The 8,541-nt window shown below is 50.3% G+C and overlaps 1 protein-coding gene across 3 annotated transcripts in view; it reads right to left on the bottom strand.

Moving 5' to 3' along the window:
• Afap1 (actin filament associated protein 1) overlaps positions 1-3,803 on the bottom strand; it is a 110,981-nt gene extending 107,178 nt beyond the window's left edge. For all 3 annotated transcript variants that reach the window (XM_055624165.1, XM_055624167.1, XM_055624168.1), the window contains exon 1: positions 3,668-3,803. The gene's annotated coding sequence lies outside the window, so the exon portion shown is untranslated. The remainder of the gene's footprint in view (positions 1-3,667) is intronic.
• Between the last annotated feature and the right edge of the window lie 4,738 nt (positions 3,804-8,541).

Here is an 8,541-nt window from a genome sequence, read left to right as displayed (position 1 = left end):
AAGAAAGAAAGAAAGAAAGAAAGAAAGAAAGAAAGAAAGAAAGAAAGGGAAAAGAAAACCACAGAGAAAATCCAGTGGAGTTTTAAACATCCCTTATAAGCTTCCCTAACACAGCAAATCACATGGAGCACTGAACAGAGGAAAAAAATTCAAATTAAAAGGGGATGTAACCTGAATAAATGTTGCAGTGAAGAGCATTACCCTTACACAGAATTGTCATCATCTATGTCCAGTCCCTGTCATTATCTAAATAGCAGAGAGAACTATGTCCTTTCTACAGACAGACACCCAGCCAGAAGAAACTCTGCATACCGAATTCCCACCTCACCACAAAGACACATGAATTAGCATTGAGGAGGGTTGGCTTCTGCTCCTTAGAACTGAGCTTCTTTACCAACCCCTTAACCTGTGACGTTCCTTTTTACATGCACTAAGATCAAACACTTAGACAGAGCTCAGGACATCTACTCAGGACACTCTCAAAATTCCATTTGTTTCAGTCTCCCAAATAAAATCCTGGCTATAGACTGGGACCTGGAAATGCATACAGTTGGCAGGCTTACTACGACAACAGACCGACAGATGCTCTTGAAAACAGATCTGCACCCGATGACTTCATTAAGGAAGGAATGTGATACAGTGAAGATGCAAACAAAACACAATTATAGAGGGTTCTCAAAAGGGCTGGAGTGATGTTTTGTGAGTAAGAGGGAAGCAAGGGCTGAGAGACAGCTCATGGTCAAGGGTGCTTGCTGTTCTTGCAGTCTGGATTTCAGCACCCACACCAGAGGGCTCACATCTGCTTGGAATTCCAGGTACAAGGGATTTGATGCCCTCTTCTGACCTCCGAAATCATTCCAACACACACACACACACACACACACACACACACACACAGGAGTAAATCTTTAAAGAGACCAAAACCAAAATTTAATTTTGATTTTTAAGAAACCCTGCAAGATAACACCAAAAGTGCTTCCATCAAAGACACCTGTCCTATGCATTGATTATCTACCCAACCTTTCGAATTTTGAATTGTTTTTATTTGTTCTTACTTAATGTGCATGAGTGTTTTGTCTCCACTTGCAGGCATTGCCCACAGAGGCCAGAGATGTCATCGGATACCCTGGGACTAGATCATGTGGGTGTAGAGACTCAAATCCAAGTCCTCTGCAAGAGCAGCCAGCACCCTTGACCATGAGCTATCTATCCCTCAGTCCTTGCACACAAAAAAGAAACTGAAAAGCAAAGAAGTAACTTCTCTTAGACTACATTTTTCAAATACCTTCTTTATTTATACCTTTCCCATAGGCCAGCTTTCCACCGCTATATTTGGTTAAAAGAATGAAGGGTTTAGGGCCAAGAATGTTCTTTAAAATTGTCTGGTTTAAGATCCTCAAAGGTGAGAAGGCTAAAAACCTAGAGAAGAAACTACCCAGGAACACACAGTAAATCAACTTCAGGGCCAAAATTAGACTCAATAAACTGTTTGAGTACTCTATGCCATAAAACAAACCCCAGTCAGACAGAAAAAAAAAAAATTAATGACTTTGGAGAGTCAAGGCTCTGTAGCTTTAAAACAACATGAAAATACCTGGATTCATGGTGTAGACAAAGGACCTCTCATTAGGACCCACCTCCTGCCTGCCTTGGGTACAAACTGGGTCTGTGTGATTCAGAGCATTTTTCAAACTATGATAGACAACCACTTTGGGCCCAAACTTACAATGTCCCTGAAGTTTACAAGGTAAGTCCTAAAGGACAGGACTAGCACAAGAAGGCTCAGAGAGACAAGGCGGAGGCATGCCAGAGCTGAGCTGGCAGAAGGACAGAGACTAAGCATGGATCTTAAAACAGGACAAGGATGGTTCCCTGCTCAGTTTTGTGTTGTATCCCTGCTATTAGACTATGGCTCTCTTTTAGGACAAACTGTAGGTTGCTAATTGAATCTCCTTGCTCCAACTGCAACCTGAAAGGGGGAAAAGAAAACCCACCGTTCTGATTTCATACAACACACACACACACACACACACACACACACACACACACACACACACACACAAATTCCCTGAGACATGGCAAGTGGATTATAAAATGCTGGAAGAAGCAGTAACTAATGAATGGCTTCCACTTCAGTAAGTAGCCGAGGAGGGCCCAGCCTGAGGGGCAGCATCAGGTCCCTCCCTGGACCTCACCCCAGGGCTGCCTTCATAAATCTGATCTCCAACTGTAACCGCTTTGGCTTGTTTCCCTGGGTGTGGATTTTCTTGATTGAAACGCATTCTGCAGCCGGCCAAGTTCTTGGGAGAGTTTCCTCCACTTGCCAAGGGCTGGCTGGAAGCTACAAAGTCAACTCTGGCTTTCCAGATTTTTTTTTTCTTCCCAACGGAAGAAATCAAGAAGCAGAGGGCAGAGAGGCTCTACTCCTTCCAATCAGCACGGGCTTCTGGGTCGCCAGGCCTAGAGTTGGAGAAAGAAACTCCATGGCTGGACTCCTAGCACAATGACAACCCCAGGCTCCCCAGGGACCCGCAGGGTTAAGGGCACATCCGTAGCCAGGCTACCCCGGAGCCAGCCACACTCCCTCTGCGCTTCAGCTCACCAGGCAGGGACAATACCAACACATCGAAAGGGGCGCGCGCGGGGGGGGGGGGGGGGGGGTGGTCAGTCCACCTTAGGCCAGTTGTGCCAACACTCACCGGGCTTTTTGCTCATTTCACCAAAACACCAGTGCCCGATGCACACCCAAATCGGGACCGGGACTGGGTGGGCAAAGCCCGAGTCTGAGTCGACAAGCCATGGGACACAGGGCAGACCCCCTCACACTCGCGGGGAGACCAGGATCCCACGCGTGCCTGTCCACGCTGTCACCTTCAGTGACGCAAAGTCGCACCAAATACAGGGACAGAAACAGCCTTCCCACCCGCGAGCTTCCACACTCGCCGAGTCCGCATAGTTACCTCTGAAGCCATCCTCACCACATAGGAGAAAAGGAAGGCGGGCTCACACAAGCGTCCCCCCCACCAAGTCCCTCTCAGTGACAGTCAACTAGTTACACCCCAAAAGAGGTGGTGAGACAATGCCAGAGCGCACGGACTCGCGAGTGCTCAGGTCCATCCATGCGGGTCCTCTCGGGGTTCCCGTCCCTCCGGAGCGCAAGGAGGCGACCACCAACACGGCAGCGCAAGCTCTGAACCGCTTCCGCTGACTGCCAAGCCGGGGACCACAGTTTCGCCCTAGCGACTGTCCTGCGAGTCCTGCGGGTCTGCGCTCTGGGTCTGCGATGCCGGGATTTTCGCCCAGTTCCTGAAAAAACATCCCTGCCCCCCGACCCTGCCAAGTCCTGTCTGGGGACTTGTAGGGCCTCGGGGACCCTACTGGCCCTGGAGACTCTGACCTGTTCAGGGACCCAACTTAGCCCTGGAGATCCTGTCCAGTCCTGTATAGGAACCCTGCCCTGCCCAGAGACGCTGTCCTGTCAGGAGTCCCTGTTCAGTCCTGCCCAGCACCATGAAGGGCCTTGGGGATCCTACCCGGCCGTGGAGACCCTGCCCAGCCCTGTCTGGGGACCCTGTCCGGTCCAGGGCACCCTGCCTGGGGACCTTGCCCGGGGACATCGTGGGACACCTGGCCACCGCTCCGTGTTTCAAAGCCGCCGCCGCCTCACCTCAGGATCCAGTGGCTCGTGCGCGCAGGACAGCCAAGAGGAGCGCAGCCCGCGGAGCGCCCGCTGCCTCAACAATGGAGCCCGGGGCGGGGCCCTGCGCAGCTCAGCGGTCTCGCAGTCGGGGCCCGGCGCAGAGACAGCACCGGTCAAAGCTGTGGCCGGAGGACACTGCGCAGGCGCGCCAGGCCCCGCCCGCCCCCAGGGCTCCGCCCCTCACGCAGCTAGAACCCGCCCTCTAGCCAATGGTGAGGGAGTTGCTCACAGGGGGCGGGGCCGGGAGGAACAAAGAGAGGTTGGGAGGGGCAGCGGGTCGGGGCCAGCGACCGCGACCCTGCGCTGACCTGATTTCGCCGCTGGGCTCAGCGCCTACATGGACTCTCTCAGCTGTGCTCAGTGCTCATCCCAAACCTCGAATACTGGTTTCTAAAGCTCTGAGAGCCAGAGACTAGCCTGCTTGACAGAAAGGAACACTGAGGCTCAAGGAGCAAGATCTTCTGCCATCCGAATTACGATCCTCATAGTCTTGTCCGTCTTCTGGTCACTCAGCAAACATTTCGAAGCGTGTCGGTACCGTTAAGAGTGGAAAGAAAAAGGAAGAAAGCTCCCTTTAGGAGCTTTACCAAGTATCCCAGTTTCTCTGTCGCACTTCAGGAGCCCAGCATTAATCTGGTCTCTTTCCTGCTCAGAGCTTTGTTTTGTTTTCAATATCCACCAGGCATGACTCCTCTCTACCTACCATCCCCATTTATCCATGTCTCAATTATCTTTAAAATGAACCCAAGCCATAGAGGACTCTTCTGGAAGGTATACCTACAACATTCATGGATTTCTCTTTATCTCACAACCTGCCACTCCTCCCCTCTGCCTCTGACACAAGGCAGAGCCACCAGGGCTGGAGCCAGCGTCCTTCTCTTGGCACGGATACCCTCACCAGGACTCCCACCCACGTACATGATTACTTCAGGATCCAATCCAGTCAGCAGTGACCTCCACCAGACCCCGGCTGGGCTACCCCAAAATCACAAACCGCTTACTTCCAGAGACAGCCCAGCCGGCTCCTCCTCAGTGAGCCGCCTCTGTGCTCACTGGAGTCCAGGCAGGAGTCCAGTCTCAGTCCTCCTGTCCGACTCCCCCAGCCAACAGGTGATCTGCTTTCCCAGGCACTGGGTCCTCTTGTTACAGCCCCTTCTGAGAGAAGCAAAGCTATCCTGGGGGGGGGGGGGGGGGGAAGAGGTTGATCGGTGTGGTGGTTAGCATTAATTGTCAGCTTGACAGGACGCCTTGTGAAGGATTATCTCATCTCTGGGCATGCCTGTACAGAGCAATTACCTATATTTGGTTGAGGTGAGCAGATTGACACTAAAAGTGGGTCCTGGTCTGTATAGAAAGGAGAGAGCCAGCTGAGCACAGGTGTCCATTGGCCTCTGCTTCTTGACGTGATGTGACCAGCTGCCTTACTGCTACTGACACTGACATCCTCAGCTCACAGCTGTGAGCCCTCCAGCTATGGGCCAAAATAGACCTTCCTTTCCTAAATTGCTTTTGCCCTGGTATTTTATCACAGCAAAGGAAAAATAACCAAGATGCTTGGGAGCACCATCCTGCTATGAGAGCCTGAGCTGAGCCAAAGAAGTAGAATGCTAAATTGCTGTGCTCAAGAATGGGGGCAGCTGTGTTTGAAAAAAAGCTAGAGAGGGAGAAAAAGAAAGGGAGTCAAGGAAGAGAAGAGGGGAGGGGAGTGGTGGTGGGGAGAAGGTGGTAGTAAGGAGAGGAGAGGAGGCTATGATGGCTTGGAACATTTTAAGAGCAGGAATGTCTGCAGTCCAGTCACTCCAGCCTGTGTCACCCTACCAGCCTGTGGCCTCAGGCCTGTTTTGTGTGAGCAGACAGGGGTTCAGGGAGGGTTGGGGCGAGAAATCAGAAAACCTCTGCAGCCGGTCCCATGCATGCACCCTGTCTTCTCTGAGGACCATGCTATCAGTTAAGCTCTCCATCCTTCCTCTGTCTCACACCCACTTGGCCAAGGTTGATCTGCATGGGGGCGGGGGGTGAGCTATGCTTCTTGACAGCCACACAAATGTTTGTGTTAACCAGCAGTTTATCATTCCCCACCATGCGCCCCAAACGTCGGCCATACCACACGCACGAGTCTGTGCTGTTGACTTTGACCCTTGTCTGAAAGGTAGACAAGAGGAGAGTGCCAGGAACTGAGGGCAGGGGTTAGACTCCGCAGTCCCAACTTGAGTCCCATGACTCCCTCGAGCTGCAACACTGTTAGATCTGCTGCTTGGTGTACGTGTGTGTGTGTGCGCTCGCGTGTGCGTGCACGCGCGTGCACGTGTGTTTATACAGATAGAAGTGAATGATGGCTGGCATGGGACTCCTCACCATCTTGCCTCAACCTCGTGTATGCTGCTTCTGGCCAACACAATTTCTTTTCTTTCTTTTTTTTTTTTTTTTTCTTTTTTAAACAGGTTCTCTTGTGTACCTCAAACTGGCTTTGAACTCAGTATTTATCAGGGATAACCCTGACTCCCAATCCTTCTGCCCCAGCTTCCCAAGATCCAGGATAGAGGTGATAGAGGTGTGAGCCTCTAAGCTAATGCTTAGCTTAGTTTCTCTCTCTCTCTTTTTCCCCTTAAGACTTATTTATTAGCCGGGTGCATTGGCACATGCCTGAAATCCCAGCACCCAGGGAGGCAGGGGCAAGTGGATCTCTGTGAGGTCACGGCCAGCCTAAGCTGCAAAGCGAGTCCAGGACAGCCAAAGCTACACAAGAAACCCTGTCTAGAAAAAAAAAAAAAAAAAGACCTATTTATTTATGTATATGAGCTCTCTGTTTGCATATATGGTTGCATGGCATAAAAGGGCATCAGATCCCATTATAGATGGTTGTGAGCCACCATATGGGTGTGGGGAATTGAACTCAGGACCTCTCAAAGAGCAGCCAGTGTTCTTAACCTCTGAGCACTCCCAGCTTAGTTTCTTGAAAATAGCTTTGTAGATTCCGATTCTTTTCAAATTGCAATGCAATGGGAACATTGTCTTTCTCTAATTACATGACATATGACACACACCCCAAATCCAACAGGACTCCTGTGCATGCTGGCAAAACCATGACGTCATGATTCAGTGCTCAGAACAACGCAACAAATGGCTGTTTGTCTAATTCAAGCAATATGTGTGCGTTGTGTTCATTTATACAATTTGACTTCCATTTTTTAGAATTTAATGATTCTCCCAGGGGCTGGAGAGACAGCTAAGTGGTTGAGAATGCTTACTGTTCTATCAGAGTTCAGTTGCGGCAGCTTACTAACACCTCAGTGATTCTCTAATGATGTAACCCTTTAATACAGTTCCTCACGCTACGGTGAACCTCAACCGTAAAATTATTTTATTGCTACTTCATGACTGCAGTTTTGCTATGGTTATGAACCGTGATGTAAATATAGGATATGCAGGGTTTCTGATATGTGACCTGCAAAGGGGCTGAGACCCACAGGCTGAGACCTGCTGCTCCAGCTCCAAGGAATCCAGTGCCCCCTTCTGGCTCCCAGGAGCAACTGCATGGATGCACACAAATAAAAGCTCTCCCCACAGTGCATGGCTAATACCACATAGTCTATGGAGACATTTGTGTATCTTACTTGTAATGCCAACACTGAGAAAGCAGAAGCAGGAGGATTCCCAGTGCTCACACACACACACACACACACACACACACACACACACACACACGTCACCTACTGGTCGGAAATGAGGACCCTTCCCATGCATCTTGGAAGATGTGGTCTTGGAGGACATGTCCAGCCCCTTCTACCTGCTGCTACTCAGGCACAGGTGTCTTCTTTGGCAGGCAACATAGGGACCCCAAAACCATGGCCAGATTTAGGGTGCCTCCACAGGACAGGCTCCACTCAGGAGGGGACAGGTGTCTCTGCAGACTGGGGTGTGGGCCTTCATCTGACACACTCAGCTCAGTACCTCTGGGTGTGTGCATGGTGCCTTTCTCAGGGTCTCTATCTCCTCATCAAGAAAGCTGGCCTAATTATGAGGACCTAGTTTCCCCTGAGAGAATACGAAGCAGAAGCAAACCACGTGGCATGACAGGCTAGAGGACAGGTGGAAGGTCATCCTGCCGCAGAGGACGGGACTAATTTTTGTTTGTTTGTTTGTTTGTTTGTTTGTTTTGAGACAGGGTTTCTCTGTGTAGCTTGACTGTCCTGGAACTCACTCTTTAGACTAGGCTGGCCTTGAACTCACAATGCCTGCCTCTGCCTCCATAGTGCTAGGATTAAAGGTACCACCACCGCCCAGCTGACAGGGCTATTTCTAAAGAGAATTCACACTCACAGCCACTGGAGGCAGCCAGTTGGCTGTGGGAAAGAGAACTTGACTATCTCAGCTGTGGATATGTCTTGCCCTCCGTATCTCTGGCTCTCTCCACTCCTCGGACACAGACTGCCTGGGCTTCCTGAAGCTCTCTCCTTGTGGAAGTCATGTGATATAGCTCTGGCTGTCAGGTGATATGGTAGGCTGTGACTAGAGGCACCAAATGCCCACTGCTAAGACTTGCTGTGGACTTCCCATGATCTCTTCCTGCCCTGGTGGTCTCCAAAGCTCAGGTTCAAGAGGCTTGCCATAGGCAGCTGCACTGGGTTGAGGAGCAGAAAGGTGTCTGTACAGGCTCTGATGTCTCCCTTCTTCATCTGTCCTGGGGATTCCCAGCATAAGTCCTGGTTGATGCCAATTGAGAAGGTTGGTGCTAGGCAGAGATGGCCTCGGGCCTCAGATATGACAGTATGGCATTGTGAAATATATAAATAAATATATATATATATATATATATATATATATATATATATATATATATA

Source organism: Psammomys obesus, unplaced genomic scaffold, assembly GCF_907164565.1.
Source record: "Psammomys obesus unplaced genomic scaffold, mPsaObe1.curated_primary_1811, whole genome shotgun sequence".
NCBI lineage: Eukaryota > Metazoa > Chordata > Mammalia > Rodentia > Muridae > Psammomys > Psammomys obesus.
The sequence above is the reverse complement of the archived record's forward strand: the minus strand, read 5'-3'. Positions and strand labels throughout refer to the sequence as shown.